Raw genomic sequence first — 17,801 nt, forward strand, 5'->3', positions numbered from 1 at the left:
GTAATTTTCCATTTTTTGCCAGAAGAAAGATCACGGGTACGAGTTTATTTGTTTGTTTGTTTGTTTGTTTTTTTTTCCCCAGGGGTAATCGTATCGACCCAGAGGTTCTAGAATATCGTAGGAAGTCTCATTGGAATGAAAATCAAAAGTTCTGGTGCCATTTTAAGGTGACCAAAAAAAATGGAGGGCAACTAGGCCCCCTCCCTAGCTTATAAATATGTCTTTTAGGATGACTTAATCCCCCGAAGGTCCTAGAGGGAGGGCTAAAAGTTATGAACTTTACCCAATGTTAACATATAGTATTGGTTATTGGGAAGTATACAGAAGTTTTCAGGAGGTTTTTTTTCTGTTAGTGGGAGGGAAGGGTGGGTCGGTGGTTATGTTGGAGGATCTGTTCATGAAGGAAGTTTTCATGGGGGAAGGGAAATTGCCATGAAGGGGGCGCCGGACTTGCCAGCATTATTTATTGGTTATTGGGAAGTATACAACCATTTTCAGGATGGATTTTTTCTGGTGGGGGGGGGCTAGAGGAGGGGGTTCCTCTGGATAATATTTACGTGGAGGATGTTTCTTTGGGGTAAGGGACCTTTCTATGAAGGGGGCGCCGGATTTCCAAGCATTATTTAAGAAACATTCAGAAATTAAATTAAAAAAAACAAGTTTTTTCAACTGAAATGTAAGAAGGAATATTAGAACTTAAAACAAACTGAAAATATAACGTATGTGAGGGGGTTCTCCCCCAAGTCAATACCTTGCTCTTTACGCTACAGTTTTTTTTAGTGCTTTCAAAAGAGCTATCTATTCTAATTAAACGGCCTTTGTGATTCAGGGGTTTGTGAATCAAAATTTGTTTTAACTTTTAACGTAAAGAGCGTGGTATTGACTAAGGGGAGAACCCCTTCATATAAGTAATAACAAATACGTAATAAAAAAAACAATAAAAAAACAAGCGATACGGCTCAATAGTAATCCAAAATTTTAAAAACTAAATTTTGATGTCAATAAATGTATCAAAAGAATGTGTTTATAATGCTGATCCTAAATATATAAATTTTATTAAGTATAGCATTAATCATCAAAGGCTACGAGCCTGAGAAAATTTAATCGATTTTTTTAAGAGGGGGGAAACATCCCCTACAAGTGAAAGAATTTTAATGAAAATCACACCGTCAGATTCAGCGTATCAGAAAACAATATTACATAGGTTTCAAGCTCATATCTGCAAAAATCTGCAACTTTGTATTTTTTGCCAGAAGAAAAATATAAGAATATAGAAGTTAGTTACGTAAGTTAATCTGTAAAGACATCCATTTAGCAAAAGAAAAGTAAAATTTTTATGCAAATAAAAACTTCATTAACTAAAAAACGATCAGAAATTAAATAAAAAAAACAAGTTTTTAAAACTGAAAGTAAGGAGCGACATTAAAACTTAAAACTAACAGAAATTATTCCGAATACGAAAGGGGTTGTCCCCTCCTCAATGTCTCGCTCTTTACGCTAAAGTTTGACTCTGTCTCACAACTTTATTTTTTTAAACAATAAAACACTTTAGCGTAAAGAGCTAGTCGTTGAGGAGGGGACAGCCCCTTACATATACGGAATAATTTCTGTTCGTTTTAAGTTTTAATGTCGCTTCTTACTTTCAGTTAAAAAAACTTATTTTTTTTTATTTAATTATACAAGGAATGAAGTTCAATTATCAAAGTTCAAAGCTCGCAAATTACCTTACTTACTTTCAGTTTACCATAATCCTGTAAAACAAACTAACATTCATTTTAAATCCAGAGGTTTAAGCTTCTACAGTAGGGCTCTCTGACACTCTGAATCTGATGATGTGATTTTCAATAAGATTCCTTGACTTTTAAGGGAGATTCTTCCCCTTTTTTGAAAAGTCGGCAAATTTTCTCAGGCTCGTAGCTTTTGATGCGTAACATGAAGCTTAATAAATCTTATATATTACGAGTCAGCATAATAAGCTGATTATTTTGATAAGCCTATTGATATCAAAATTCCGTTTTTAGAGTTCTGGTTACTTTTGAGCCACGTGGTTTCTTGCTTACAATTAAATAAAAAAAACAAGTTTTTTTTAACTGAAAGTAGGGAGTGACATTAAAACTTAAAACGAACAGAAATTATTCCATATATGAAAGGGGCTGTGCTCTCCTCAACACCTCGCTCTTTACGTTAAAGTTTTTTATTGTTTAAAAAAAAAGAGTTGTGAGACAGTCAAACTTTAGCGTAAAGAGCGAGGCGTTGAGGAGGGGACAGCCCCTTTCATATACGGAATAATTTCTGTTCGTTCTAAGTTTTAACGTCACTCCTTACTTTCAGTTAAAAAAACTTGTTTTTATCAATTAATTTTTGAACGTTTTTGAATAAATGCAGGTTTTGATCTTGGCTCACCGTACATGAATAATTAAAACCCAATTTTCATATTAATTTACTTTTATTTGGTTAAATGGCTTTCTCGAAACTTGTTGAATTTTATTTAAGAACGTTTTTATTTGTAATAAATATACGTAACTTACGAATTAACTTACGTAACGAACTTCTATATTCATATATTTTTAATGTGTATATTAGGGGGTTCGCTCCCCAGTCAATACCTTGCTCTTTAAGCGAAAGTTCGAATTTTGTTCCAATTCTTTAAAAATGACTGCTTAATCACAAAGGCCGTTAATTAGAATAAATATCTCTTATGAAAGTACTAAAAAATGTTTGGCTTAAAGAGTGAGGTATTGACTAGGGGGTGAACCCAATTATATATGTAATATTTTCTGTTCGCTTAAAGTTTTGATGTTGCTGCTGTTGCAGTTGAAAAACTTGTTTTTTTATATTTAATTTCTGATTTTTTTTTAAATAATGTTGGGAAGTCTGGGGTCCCCTTCATAGCAATGTCCCTTCCCCCATGAAAACTTCCTTTATGGAAATATCCTCCCAAATAACCCCCGAACCACCCCCCCCCTACCAGGAGAAATCTCCTCTGAAAACGTCTGTATACTTCCCAATAACCAATACTATATGTTAACATTGGGTAAAGTTCATATCTTTCAGCCCTCCCTCCGGGAACTTCAGGGGATTAAGTCATCCTAAAAGTCATACTTATAATATTTTCGAAGATGCTGAACAAAATGGCTATCTCAAAATTTTGATCGGATGACTCTGGGAAAAAAATGAGCATGGGAGGGGGCCTAGTTGCCCTCCATTTTTTGGTCACTTAAAAAGAGCACTAGAACTTTTAATTTCCATTCTAATGAGCTCTCCCACGATATTCTAGGACCACTGGGTCGATACGATCATCCTTGGGAAAACAAAACAACAAATAAACACGCACCCGTGATCTTTCTTCTGGCAAAAAATGCAAAATTCCGCATTTTTTTAGATAGGAGCTTGAAACTTCTACAGTAGGTTTCTCTGATACGTGGAATATGATGGTGTGATTTTCATTAAGGTTCTACAATTTTTAGGGGGTCTTACCCCCTTTTTTTGAAAATCAGCCAAATTTTCTCAGGCACTTAACTTTTGATGGGTAGGATTAAACTTGATGAAATTTATATATTTGATATCAGCATTAAAATCTGATTCTTTTAATGTATTCATTTGTATCAAAATACCGTTTTCTAGAGTTTTGGTTACCATTGAGCCGGGTCGCTCCTTACTTACAGCTTACAGCTCCTTACGTTACCACGAACTGTTTGATTTGTTACCACGAGGAGTTTGATGCATTGAGTGAGAACGAAAGATCTCACACGTTAAGGAAGTTTATTCTCGCGAAATTTATTCATCTTTTTTTTTGTACCGGGAAGTAAATTTATAGTTTTAATATGCAAGCTACACAAGATCTGTAGTTACTAGATTTGCCAGTAAGAAAAATTTCAATTGACTAAAAGATCACCTAAAGCAACATGCATTTTTTTCAAGTAGGCTTAAAAATTTTGAAATAGTACTGTTTTTTAAACCTCATGCTTTTCTCCTAATACCCTCTCTTCGTCTCAGAAGAAAAGCAAAGACAAAAGATTTGTATATTCATAGTTGTATTTTGTATTTGCATAAATTTTAAGTCAGATATTTTCATAACATTGGCGAAATATAAAATTCAATTATACAAGGAAGGAAGTTCAATTACCAAAGTTCAAAACTCGCAAATTACCTTACTTACTATCAGTTTACCATAATCCTGTGAAATAAACTAACATTCATTTAAAATCCTGTTTGCCTTAACACAGATAGTGTCTGCACTATTCTCTAGATAAAAGTTTCTTCTTTATAGGATCCTTTACACGGCAAGGACATGCGTTTAGACAGCTTTTAAGAAAGAAATGCTTTCTATGGAAGGATCTTGTTTTATTGCTATTGTTTCCCGAAGTATGCTCGTTAATGCTGCTAATAAATACTCTCAAAATAAATAGAATTGTACAACTTAAAAGGGCAAACATTAATCTCTCTTTTTATGTTACCAAAATAAATTGCATCCAGCAAATGTCTATTCAGTTTTTCTTTATTTCAATAGTTTTCAGTGCCCTTTTTCAGATGACTTTCTATTTTTGCTTTTTTTAGTGCCAACGTTCAAAAGGGATTCAGGTGGAACAATTCTCTTATTAAAATTTAATTTTCACTGAAAGTATTTGTAATAATATTTCAAATCTATAATAATTCCAAATAGGGATAGGTCCTTTTATTAGACAGTGAAACGAAAATATAAAACAAAGACTCTAAATATTTCGATGACACAGTCGGTCATCATCATCAGTAGAGATACTAACATATCAAAATTAAAACAAACTGCTTTTATACTAAACAAAATAATCACTTCCGGGTCAAAGCAATTTACCGGTCCATTGACTTAAAAAGTTCACTTACTGTTCTTGAATTTCTTATGCTGCATTGAGTAAAGGTGGTACAATTTTCTTCGAAATTGCAGGTCAATGCAGGTTACCGGTCCATTGACTTAGAAAGTTCACTAGCTGTTCTTGAATCTTGTAATACTGCGTTGAATATTCTTCTAATTAAAAATGAAATAATGTTGAATTTACAGGTGCTAAATTTATCATTTTATTCTTTTAATAGCAAAGGAAATGTTGCTGATTCTGAAGTTGGTCTGTCATCCCCATATTTGAGACGTTACTATTTTCTCTATGACCACACTGCCTTTTCTGTGGCGAAATCAATAAGAATTCCAAATAGGGATAGGTCCTTTTATTAGACAGTGAAACGAAAATATAAAACAAAGACTCTAAATATTTCGATGACACAGTCGGTCATCATCATCAGTAGAGATACTAACACATAAAAATTAAAACAAACTACTTTTATACTAAACAAAATAATCACTTCCGGGTCAAAGCAAGTTACCGGTCCATTGACTTAAAAAGTTCACTAACTGTTCTTAGTCTTTGTTTTATATTTTCGTTTCACTGTCTAATAAAAGGACCTATCCCTATTTGGAATTCTTATTGATTTCGTCATAGAAAAGGCAGTGTGGTCATGGAGAAAATAGTAACATAATAATATAACACTAATACAGACTCATGTTTAAAGAAAGGTCTGGCACAATCTTTTATCCTAATTCATAAAAAAAAATCCAAAAAAGAAGTATTTTAAAGAAAAGTAAAGGCCACATTAAACTTAAGATCAGAAGAAATAGAAACTACAACAACTCAAACTCAAAACGACCAGAAATTACTATTAAAGAATAAATAAAATCCAAAACGAACAGAAATGAAATAAACAATCATAGCAAAAAACATATAACAGGTATGGTACTAATATAAATGAATCTTAAAACGAGTAATTTTGTTTTAATCTTTTTTTAATCTTAATTTTGTGTAATTGATTCGTTTGATTGTTTTCGTGTTTTCTTTTTTTTCTTTTCTTTTTTCCTTTTTTTATTTTCTTTTTTGCCGTGAGACAAGCGTTTTCATTACTTTCTCAATTATGTTTTTTCCTCAAACTTGGAAGTAAAAATAATAGAAACGGATTAGATATAGCTGTAAAATTTAGTATAAACTAAATAAGCTGTAAAAGAGCACTAGCCCTTTGAATTTCCAATCGAATGAGCCCTTTTTCAGGTTTCTACGACAAAGCTTTCAATAAAAACCTTATATGCCCCCAGGGTATAACTTACAATCTTAGCCCTGAGAACTCGGGGGAGTGTCATCCTCAAATACCTAATTCCCAGAACTTTCAACAGCGTTGAACAAAATGGCAATCTGAAAATTTTGATTGGATGTGTTTGGAGAAATGGTGGACCTGAGAGGGGGGTTAGTTGCCCTCCAATCACTTTCGACTATTAAAAAGGGCATTAGCCCTCTCAATTTTCAATAAAATGATCCCCTTTTGAAGTTTCTAGTACAACACTTTATATAAAAACCTTAAATGCCCCCAGCACATAACTTACAACCTATGCCCTGGGGCTCTGGGGGGTTGTCATTCTCAAATACATAATTTCCAGAGCTTTTAACTACGTTGAACAAAATGGCTATCTCTAAACTTTGATTGAATGTGTCTGGGGAAATGGTGGGCTAGAGAGGGGGGTTAGTTGCTCTCCACTCACTTTCTACTATTGAAAAGGGCACTAGCCCTTTCAATTTTGAATCGAATGAGTCCTTTTTCGGATTTCAACTACAAAGTTTTCAATATAAACCTTATATGCCCACAGGGGATAACTTATAACCGTTGCACTGAAGACTATGAGGGGAGTGTCATGCTCAAAGATATAAGTTCAAGAACTTTCAACTACGTTGAACAAAATGGCTATCTCAAAATTTTGATTGGATGTGTTTGAGGAACAGGTGGGCGTGAGAGGGGGGAGATAGTTGTCCTCCAATGACTTTTGACAATTAAAAAAGGCACTAGCCCTTTGAATTTATGATCGAATTTGCCCTTTCTGAAGTTTCTACGACATATCTTTCTATAAATACCTTATATGCCCCCCACCGGCATCACTTACAACCCTTGCCCTGAGGGCTGCTGGGGGAGTGTTCTCCTCAAAAATATAATTTGCATCTGGAAATCAAGCACGTTAAACAAAACGGCTATTTAAAAATAGCCGTTTTGTTTGGATGTGTTTGAGGGCGTGGAAATGGTTGTAGCAAACGGTGGGGGTGGAAGGGGTGTTAGTTACCTTCCGATCACTTTCGACTCTTAAAAAGGGCACAAGCCAACCCAAATTACAATTGAATGAGCCCATTTCGAAGTTTCTACGACAAATTCTTCAATGTAAAATGCCCTGAACTAAAGAAAAAAATAAATAATACATTGTGCCAACATCGTTCTTTACTTAGGCAGCGCTGGTGCACTGCCTAAGATATTTCAGATCAAATTCATTGATTAGTAAATATTGAGCGAAACTATAAATAGTAGCATTGTGGGCTATTCCAGGGGATATCAAAATTTGTGCTAATTGTAACAAAAGAATAAAAAGTAAATAAAAATAATACCTAAATTTTCTTCTATAGGGATTATCAAACAGAAGATTTTTTCAATATATAACAAACTTATCAAAGGGATAATTCATACTACTATAGATCACTGCAGCACGGATCCACATGAAGCAAACACAGTTGAGGTCGCTCCATCTCCACCCCAATCACCCTTTTTAAACTATCCTAAGAAGTTCAAAATTCCTTTAAATGACTTTTTATAACCACCTCCCACCTTATCATAGGCAGCATAATAGCGCTGCCTAAGTAAAGAACGATGTTGGCACAATGTATTATTTATTTTATTTTTGTAGACAAGGGCACTTCGTATTGAAGGAGTTGTCGTAGAGACTTTGTCTAGAGTTCATTCGATTTGAAATTGGAATGACTAGTGCCCTTTTTAATAGTCGAAAGTTATTGGAAGGCAACTAACACCCCTTCCACGCCCACCATTTCCCCAAAAACCTTCAATCAAAATTTTGAGCTAGCCATTTTGTTCATCGTAGTTGATTTCCAAATATAAATTATGTTTTTGAGGAGGATACTCCCCCCCCCACAGCCCTCAGGGCAAGGGTTTTAAGTTATGCACTGGGCCATATAATGTTTTTTATAGAAGGCTTTGTCGTAGAAACTTCAAAAGAGACTTATTTGATTGGAAATTCAAAGGGCTAGTGCCCTGTTCAATGGTCGATAGTGATTGGAATGCAACTAACCCCCCTCTCACGCCCACCTTTTAGTACACACATCCTATCAAAATTTTGAGATAGCCATTTTGTTCAACGTAGTTGAAAGGTCTGGAAACTTGGTCTTTGAGGATGGCAATCTTCCCCCCCCCCCCCACAGCCCTCAGGGCAAAAGTTGCAAGTTATGCCCTCGGAGCATATAAGGTTTTATAGAAAGCGTTGTCGTAGAAACTTCAAAAAGGGCTCATTCGATTGGAAATTGAAATGGCTAGTACCCTTTACAATAGTCGAAAGTGATTGGAAGGCAACTGACACCCTTTCTTGCCCACATCCAATCAACATTTTTAGATAGACATTTTGTTCAACGCAGTTGAAAGTTCTGGAAATTATATCTTTGAGCAGGATACTCTAAAAACAGTATTCAGGGCAAGGGTTATACGTTATGCCCTGGGGGAATATAAGGTTCTTATTGAAAGCTTTGTCGTAGAAAACTGTAAAAGGGCTAATTCGATTGGAATTTCAAAGGCTAGTGCCCTTTTTAATAGATAAAATTGATTGGAGGGTAACTAATCCCCCCCCTATCATGCCCACCCTATTCCCAAACACATACAATAAAATTCTGAGATAGCCATTTTGTTCAACGTAGTTGAAAGTTTTGGAAAATTAGGTCTTTGAAGATGACAACCACCCCAACCCCTCATGGCAAGGGTTGTAAGTTATGCCCTGGGGGCATATACGATTTTTGTAGAAAGTGTTTTCGCAGAAACTTCAAAAAGGATTCATTCGATTGGAACTTCAAAGGGCTAGTGGCCTCTCTAATAGTTGAAAGTGATTGGAGGGGAACTAACCCCCCTCTAAAGCCCAATATTTTCCCAAACACATCCGATCAAAATTTTGAGATAGACATTTTGTTCAAGGTAGTTGAAAGGTCCGGAAAGTATGTCTTTGAGGATGGAACTCCCCCTACATCCCTCAGGGCAAGGTTTGTAAGTTATACCATGGGGGCATATAATATTTTTATTTTGAGATATTTTTTCTCAGAAAGCGTTGTCGTAAAACTTTAAAAAGGGCTTACTCGAATGGAAATTTAAAGGGCTAGTGCGCTTTTTAATAGTTGAAAGTAATTGTAGGGCAACTAACCCCTCTGTCACGCCCACTATTTCCCTAAGCACATGCATTCAAAATTTTGAGATATTCCTTTTGTTCAACGTAGTTAAAAGGTCTGGAAATTAGGTCTTTGAGGATGATAACTCCCTCAAAGCCCTTAGGGTAAAGGTTGTAAGTTATATCCTGGGGGCATATAGGATACTTATAAAAATTGGTGTCGTGGAAACTAAAAAAAGCTCATTTGATCAGAAATTTAAAGAGCAAGTGCCATTTTTAATAGTCAGAAATGTTTGGGGGGCAACTAACCCCCTCTCACGCCCACCATTTCCCCAAGCACATCTAATTAATATTTCGAGATAGGAATTTTCTTCAAAGTAGTTGAAAGTTCTGGAACTTATGATTTTGAGGATAACAACCCCCCAAAACACCTCAGGGAAAGGGTTGTAAGTTATGCCCTGGGGGCATATAAGGTTTTTATAGAAAGCGTTTTCGTAGAGACTTCAAAAAGGGCTCCTTCGATTGGAAACTGAAACGGATATTGCCGTTTTTAATAGTTGAAAGTGATTGGAGGGCAACTAACCCCCCCCCCTCACGACCACCATTTCCCCAAACACATCCAATTAAAATTTTGAGATAGCCATTTTGTTTAGCGTAGATGAAAGTTCTGGATATTAGGTTTTTCAGGATGACAACCCCCCTCCCCCACAGCCTTTAAGGCAAAGGTTGTAATTGTAAGCCCTGGGGGCATATAAGGTTTTTTATAGAAAATGTTGTCGTAGAAACTTCATAAAAGGCTCATTCAATTGGAAATTGAAAGGGCCAGTGCCCTTTTTAATAGGCTAGTTGAAACTGATTGGAGGGTAACTAACCCTCCTCTCACGCCCACCATTTCCCCAAACACCTCCAATCAAAATTGTTAGATGGTATCCCACCCCCACCCCTCAGGGCAAGGGTTGTAAGTTATGCCCTCGGGGCATATAAGGTTTTTATAGAGAGTGCTGTTATAGAAACTTCGAAAACTTTAAAACTTTGTAGGGCTAGTGCCATTTTTAATAGTCAAAAGTGATCGGAGGAAAACTAACCCCCTCTCATTCCCACCATTTCCCCAAAAATATCCAATAAAAATTTTGAGATAGCCATTTTGTTCAACGTAGTTGAAAAGTCCGGAAAATATGTCTTTGAGGATGACACCCCTCCCCTCTGCCCTCAGCGCAAGGGTTATAAGTTATGCCCTGGGAATATATAAGGTATTAATCTGAGTAGAGTTCTAAAACCTATGCATTCTAAAAGCTAGAATATAATTTGTACTTTACTGAAAAAATTCTGTTAAATGTTTTTACTTTTATACCTTTAAGAAATCAAAAATTAATTAAGATTTTAAGGAATAAACATCGGCATATGTATATTAAACTGACAATGCACCTTTTTATTAGTAAATTCATTTGAATTTTTTATTATAATTTTTTAAATTATATTCGGGCTTTTAAAAAGCAAAGGGTTTAAATCCCTACTCAGATTAACTTTTGCTCGTTTTGAGTTTGACTTATTTTATTTTCTGTCTTCTTGTGTTTCATTTATGTATTGATATTGATTTGGGGTAGTTGTATGCGTAGTAGATTATTTTCTTATTTTTTTGTTCATTTTTGGTTTAATGGAGTTCTTTACTTTTTTTTGGAAAAACTTATTTTGTGCAAAGAGTTCTTTGATTAATTCGGTGACGAACTGTACTTCGTTTGGTCCGAAAAGACAAAAAAAAGCAATATACAGCTTGAAAAAAAATATATAAAAAAATCGGAAGAAAAAAGAGTGTAATAGCAAAAGACAAAAGTTCTTGTGTGTGAAAGCTAATATAGCCAAATTTTCCTAGATTTCAGGCGTACTTACCTTAGGTTTAGGAGCGTCAATTTTCAATACAGGGTGGCTAAGGAAAACTTAGCGATAAAATTTAGGAGTGGAGCAATCTTTAGGATAAAATACCTTATAAATTTGTGGAGTAATAAGCCTTTTAGTTTGCAAATTCTTAGCTCATTACATACTTTATTGTGAACTTATCTGAGGGCGCTTAATCTATATGGTTATAAGAAGAAGAAAACAAAAAAATTTCGTACGTTTTTAAGGTTTTCTTTGATTATGTTGAAGAAGGCCCTGTATTCTGTTTAGATTTTTAAATGTGATATTAAGTTTTGTTTCTTTTATAGGAGAGGTTTGAGTATGCTCCAGAGGGGACAGACATATGGAGTGACTGGGGGCTTACCGAGGAAGAGCATTTCTTCCTCTGTATGGATTCAACAGTAGAGAGTGATAAGAAGAGAGTATTTTATTATACCGATGGACTTAATCTATCATACACCACGGACGATCTATTAAGGATGTGTCCTGGCGGCTATTGCGTTCAGAATGACTACCGCTTACTTGATTTTCTCCCCCTGAGGATGACAGTAGAACATTGTGATGACGATGATGACAGTATTCGAATACTTAGACCACCATCACCTCAGGTCGAAGTTAATACTGTTGAGGAAGGAGCAGAGGAGGATGACATTATCTTTTTAAAATCAATAACTTGTGTTGATTTAATAATTTAATGAAATATTTAACCGAGTGATTTTATTTGAATAGTCTACATTGTTGATTACAAGCAAATATAGCCCAAAAAAATTCTACACTAGAACTTAAGATAAAATTTAAAACGAAGAGAAAGTATTACATATATGAGAAGGGTTGTACCCCTCCCCCAATATCTTTCTCTTTATGCTAAAGTTTTGACTCCAATTCCTTATGACGAGTCCTGAAACACATTGGCGCGTTTATGAAGCATATAACTTCAAACATGTATAGGCTCTTGTCGGATGGTTTTTTTTTCGTAATGGTCATAAGATGGACACCTCGGATTCCCTAAAGAGAGAGAGGGAGAGAGAAACAGAGAGAGAGAGAGAGAGAGAGAGAGAGAGAGAGAGAGAGATAGAGAGAGAGAGAGAGAGAGAGAGAAGGAGAAGCGGCAGCCGAGTAAAATAACTAACAAGAAGAGAATTTTTTTCGATTTCTAAACATTTTTTTCAAAAAATAGAATAGTAACAATGTCACTACAATAAAAGTCTTCTTTCTTTAGATTTCTTCTTACACGTATAGGTAACTATCGTCAAGGATAAGTAGCGGCAGCTCTTCTGGACTCTCCTTGTACTAATCTTGGCATGCAAAGTCAGGGTCACATTTTCTACAATACAATGTAGCTTCACATTTATTATATCTCCTTGTAAATCCAAAAATACTATTTTGATTCGTATTATAAAATTTACGTGTTGCAATTTTCTTACTTGAAGCAATGTCACACAAAATTGTCTCATATGAAGAACCACTTTCTGTAAAAGCCAAATGAAAATCAGTTGTTTTATAGTCGTAGTAGCCAGTATCTTTTCAGGGATTTCGTAAAAACCGGACTCTCTTTTTATTCCAGCAGTTAAAGCGTAGACCAGGTTCTTCCTCCTAAAACAATTTAAAACCACGACAATACCAGTCTCTTAAAAATAAATGGAAATCATGTTTAGTTTTTTTTCCAATCATACCAGGGTAAGTATTTTCCCAGTGATCAGATTTATCATAGTGACCGTTGGAGCACAGGAAACCTCTAGTGTGAGAGTCATAAACATCTTCAATAAGAGAAATTACATTCTTTAATTTGCACTGCACATCCTCTGTGAAATTTATATGGATTGCATAATCTACACTTTTCGTCATAATCATCAACAATAGTACAATTCTCAAAGGATGACCAACTGCCCAATGTATGCAAACATATTGGACATGTGTGAAACATTTTTTCAATGTTGACTGTCTCACATCCAAAAAGTAACTGACTTGTGATTGATAAAATGAATTTTCCCTTTGCTTCTAGGAGGAGGAGTAATCAATTGACGTCACAAAACATATTCGGTCAGGATTTTTCGACTTATTTGTATAGGTTCTATGTAGTGTTTAAAAGCAAATCGACAATATCATTTTTTTTTTCAATTAGCGTTTCAATAAATTGAGTAAATGCATCTGACCCATGACTTAAAAGTCTCATAAAACAGTCCAAAGATGGAGAATCATTCTTCATTATATTATCAAGCATTCTTGCAAAGAATATTTTCCTTTTAACAGACAACTTTTGAAAATGATCATTTAGAATCAAATATTTTCCAAAGTCACGAGATTCCGCATGATTTTTTTATTTCTCAAATCCAACCATTTTTAGTCTTGACACTCTTACTGCCGATTATAGACTAACAAAGAATGAAGATTATTTCTACCTTTTCAACGCTAGTAAAATATGCAACATGAAAATTTTTTTTCGATTTCGATAAATTTTTTTCTTACAAAGCGATTCATTTTTCAATTAATGTATCTGCTGGTAAACTATCATTTGCGCTAGTAACGTTTGCAAGGGGTTTATTTTTCATCAAATCATTTTTAATATCCTTGGTGATATTGTCTGCCAGTGCTCTTTTTATTTTGCCAGTGATTTCTCTTTTGCCACATTATTTTTACATGGAATGAAGTTTTAATGTGTAGATAAAATATGTTGCATGATAATGTTGGGGGAATACACCTGTCCTTTTTTTTACCTTTCGTTCAATGTTAATACTAGGAGGACGGTGATAGGATTTATCAAGTGGTAACGTGTTACCAGCATCAGCATAAGCAAGAGGTTGACCCTCACCTTCAACTAATGGTTTTATGTTTGCGTTCTCTTTCAACACTAACTTCTCTGGCGATGTTACTCTCACATATCTACCATTTCGACAATGGAAATTCTTGGGCACTCTAAAGAAACTTAACTCCTTACTGTTATGACAATGCACAGATACATATAAAATATAGTTATAATTCAAATATTTCTCCATGTCGGCATTCAATACTCTTACGACGCTATTATGTACACACGCCATCTTGAAAATTTTCATCTCCACTTTTAAAAATAAGATGTTGGTGATTTTTCTTTCAATGCACAAATAATACTGAGGTAAGGGAAGTGTAATATCTACCAAGTCATGCAAGATTACGTCATCATCAATGAACTTAAAAGTCAAGTGAGATTACGATATCATTAATGAATTTAACAAGTCACGTGAGATTACATTATCCTCAATAAATTTAACAAGTCACGCGAGACTACTTCATCCTCAATAAATTTAACCAGCCCGGCAACTCCTATTGCGTACAAGCACCTACATCGTGAAGAAAATCAATAACACCATTGTCTTGAGTTAATCGCCGTTAAACTTCTTCCTGATTGATGGTGAAGAAGAAAAGAGTAGTGGCTATTTCACCCTTTAAACCCATCTATGCTTTACTACTTATTAGATATTAACTTTTAAAAATTTAGACTTAAAATGAACAAAAATTATTCTCTATATGAGTGTGGCTACTCCCTCCTCAACCCCTCACTCTTTACACTAAATTTTTTTGGTGTTTTAAAGAAGCTTATTCTAACTCAATGGCCCTTTTGTTTCAGCTGTTGTTCTTAAAGAACTGAGATACAAATTCAAACTTTATTGTAAAGAGGGAGGGGCTGAGGAGAGAGCAATCCTCCTCATATACACGATATTTTCTGTTCGTCTTAAGTTTTAATTTAGAATTCTAATTTCAGTTTGAAAACTTGTTGATTTTTTTATTAACCAAACAAATAATTGATATTCCTATTATCATAATATATTTATAAAACAGTATTTTTCTCTTCTCCTTTTTAAATTACATTCCTATCATTGATATTTTTTTCAAATATTTACTTGGAATAGAAATTACAAGAGCTCAGAATCTTATGATATTGGTTTCTCTTACAATTTTGTACTTGGAAAAATTTGAGGATAAAGAATTTTCTCCTAATGGGTCAGCACTTTTTTTTAGCCTTTTTCTTATTTTTAAATTCGATTTTTTTCAATAAATGTTTCAGAACTAATTTATTGTTCGAAATTCAAACAACATTATTTTCTAACCAGTAGCACAACGAGGAATTTCTAAGCAATAATAAGCTGGCTAAGAATTCTAACTGTTTAGCTAGGTCTAATCCCGTTGTGCCTTTATCTATATAGGTCTTTTGACTAATTCGATCCTTAAGGTAACAAAAAGCAGCATTTCATACTTTATTGTTGATAAGCTATTTAGTCTCCTGGAGGTATCTTTTGCTACAGTTTTTGTGCCCATGCTGGAAGAACATGTTTTAGAAGTAACATGTTCGTTAAAAAAAAAGGACGTCGTCTTCTTGGTCGAACGTCAAGAAGTGTCTTAAGCAGGTGTTAATATCTAATTTTGGGTTATTGAATAAAAAAAATGTTTTATACCACAGTAAAGAGTAACTGTAAAACTAGACGAGCAACTGCATTTAAGTTAGGTTACTTCACCTAACTTAAATGCAGTTAAAAAATATTTTCCTGAAAAGTCTGAAAATTCCTGTTCATGCATCTCTGCCTTTTGAATAGATATTCTAAATGATGGAGTTGCTGGCGCACCCTAAAAATATTGGTTTTTAATTTTCCCAGTGTCTGTCTTTTTCGGTTTGCATGTCTGAATGTATTTATTTGTATGCGTTTTTGTCTCTCACTACCTGTGCCCGTGTGTCTACGCGGGTATTTGCTTGTCCCAGTGTCTGTTTTTGTCTGTTTCTATGTCAGAATCTGTATGGTTGTAAGCATTTTGTCTCTCTCACTTTCTTTGACTGTGCATCTGGGTGGGTTTTTTCTTGTCCCAGTGCCTGTCTTAGTCGGTTTGCATGTTTGAATTTATATGTCTGTTTGCGTTTTTGTCTCTGTCACCCGCTTTGCTTGTGTGTTTGAGCGGGTGTTTGCTTGTATCAGTGTCTGTCTTTGTCGGTTTGTATGTCTGAATTGTTTATTTCTATGTGTTTGTGTCTCTCTCAATCTCTAAACCTGTGCGCATGGGTCGCTGTTTGCTTGTTCCAGTGTCTGTGCATGTCTTTGTTGGTTTGCATGTCTGAATTTATTTGTTTGTATGTATTTTTGTCATTCTCACTCTCTGTCCCTGTGTGTCTAGATAGGTGTTTGCTTGTCCCAGTGCCTGTCTTTGTCTGTTTGTATGTCTGAATCTATGTATTTGTGTGTATTTCTGTCTCTCTCACTCTTTATGCCTGTGTGTCTGGGTGGGTAATTGCTTGACACAGTGTCTTTCTTTGTCTTTTTGTATGTTTGAATCTGTATGTTTGCATTTTTTTGTCTCTGTCACTCTTTGACTCTGTGTGTCTGGGCCGCTGTTTGCTTTTCCCAGTCTCTGTCTTTGTCGCTTTTTTATGTCTGAATCTATGTGTTTGTCTATGTTTTTGTCTCTCTCAGTCTCTTTGCCTGTGTGTCTTGGCGGGTGATTGCTTGTCCCAGTGCCTGTCTTTGTCGGTTTGCATGTCTGAATGTATGTTTGTATGCGTTTTCGTCTCTCTCACCCTCTGTGCCTGTGTGTTTGAGCGAGTGTTTGCTGATATCAGTGTCTGTCTTTGTCGGTTTGTATGTCTGAATTGTATATTTCTATGTGTTTGCGTCTCTCTCATTCTCAAAGCCTTTGTGACTGGCTGGGTGTTTGCTTGTCAAAGTGTCTTTTTTTGTCTGTTTGTATGTCTAAATCTGTATGTTTGCATTTTTGTCTCTCTCACTCTCTGTGCCTGTGTGTCTGGGTGGGTATTTGCTTGTCCCAGTGCCTATGTTTGCATTTTTTTTTGTCTCTGTCACTCTATGTGTCTGTGTGTCTGGGCAGGTGTTTGCTTGTCTCAGTGTCTATCTTTGTCTGAATCTATGTGTATGTCTATGTTTTTTTCTCTCTCACTCTCTTTCCCTCTGTGTCTGGGTGGGTGTTTTCTTGTCGCAGTGTCTATCTTTGTCTGTTTGTATGTCTGAATTGTATATTTCTATGTTTCTTTGTCTCTCTCACTCTTTAAGCCTGTTTGACCAGGCGGGTGTTTGCTTGCTCCAGTGTCTGTGCCTGTCTTTATCGGTTTGAATGTCTGAATTTATGTGTTTGTATACGTTTTTGTCGCTCTCACTCTTTGTGCCTGTGTGTAAGGATGGGTCTTTGCTTGTCTCAGTGCCTGACTTAGTCTGTTTGTTTGTCTGAATCTATTTATTTGTATTTGTTTTAGTCTCTCTCACTCTCTCTGTGTGTCCGTGCGGATGTTTGCTTGTCCCAGTGTCTGTCTTTGTCTCTTTGTATGACTGAATATATGTGTTTTAATATGTTTTTGGTCTCTCTCAATCTCTTTGCCTGTGTGTCAGGGTGGGTGTTTGCTCATCCCAGTGCATGTCTTTGTCATTTTGTATGTATGAATTTATATGTTTTTATGTGTTTTTTCTCTCACTCCCTGCGCCTGTGTGTCTGAGCGGGTGTCTGCTTGTACCAGTGTCAATCTTTGTCCGTTTGTACGTCTGATTTGTGTACTTGTATGTTTTTTTTGTCTCTCTCACTCTCTAAGCCTGTGTATCTGGGCCAGTTTTTGCTTGTTCCAGTGCCTGTTCCTGGCTTTGGTGGTTTGCATGTCTTAATTTATGTTTTTTTATGCCTTTTTTCTCTCTCATTCTCAGTGTTTGTGTGTAGATGGGTATTTACTTGTCCC

General features: G+C 35.4%; 1 protein-coding gene across 1 annotated transcript in view; it reads right to left on the reverse strand.

Annotated features, from left to right (window-relative positions):
• Positions 1-4,206, reverse strand: part of LOC148955166 (protein O-mannosyl-transferase tmtc2-like) — a 191,029-nt gene extending 186,823 nt beyond the window's left edge. Inside the window, exon 1 of the mRNA XM_089106369.1 lies at positions 4,160-4,206. The gene's annotated coding sequence lies outside the window, so the exon portion shown is untranslated. The remainder of the gene's footprint in view (positions 1-4,159) is intronic.
• Positions 4,207-17,801: the final 13,595 nt, after the last annotated feature.

This window comes from Artemia sp. Qi Xiang Cuo, chromosome 2 (assembly GCF_049724085.1).
Source record: "Artemia sp. Qi Xiang Cuo chromosome 2, ASM4972408v1, whole genome shotgun sequence".
Classification (NCBI taxonomy): Eukaryota; Metazoa; Arthropoda; class Branchiopoda; order Anostraca; family Artemiidae; genus Artemia; species Artemia sp. Qi Xiang Cuo.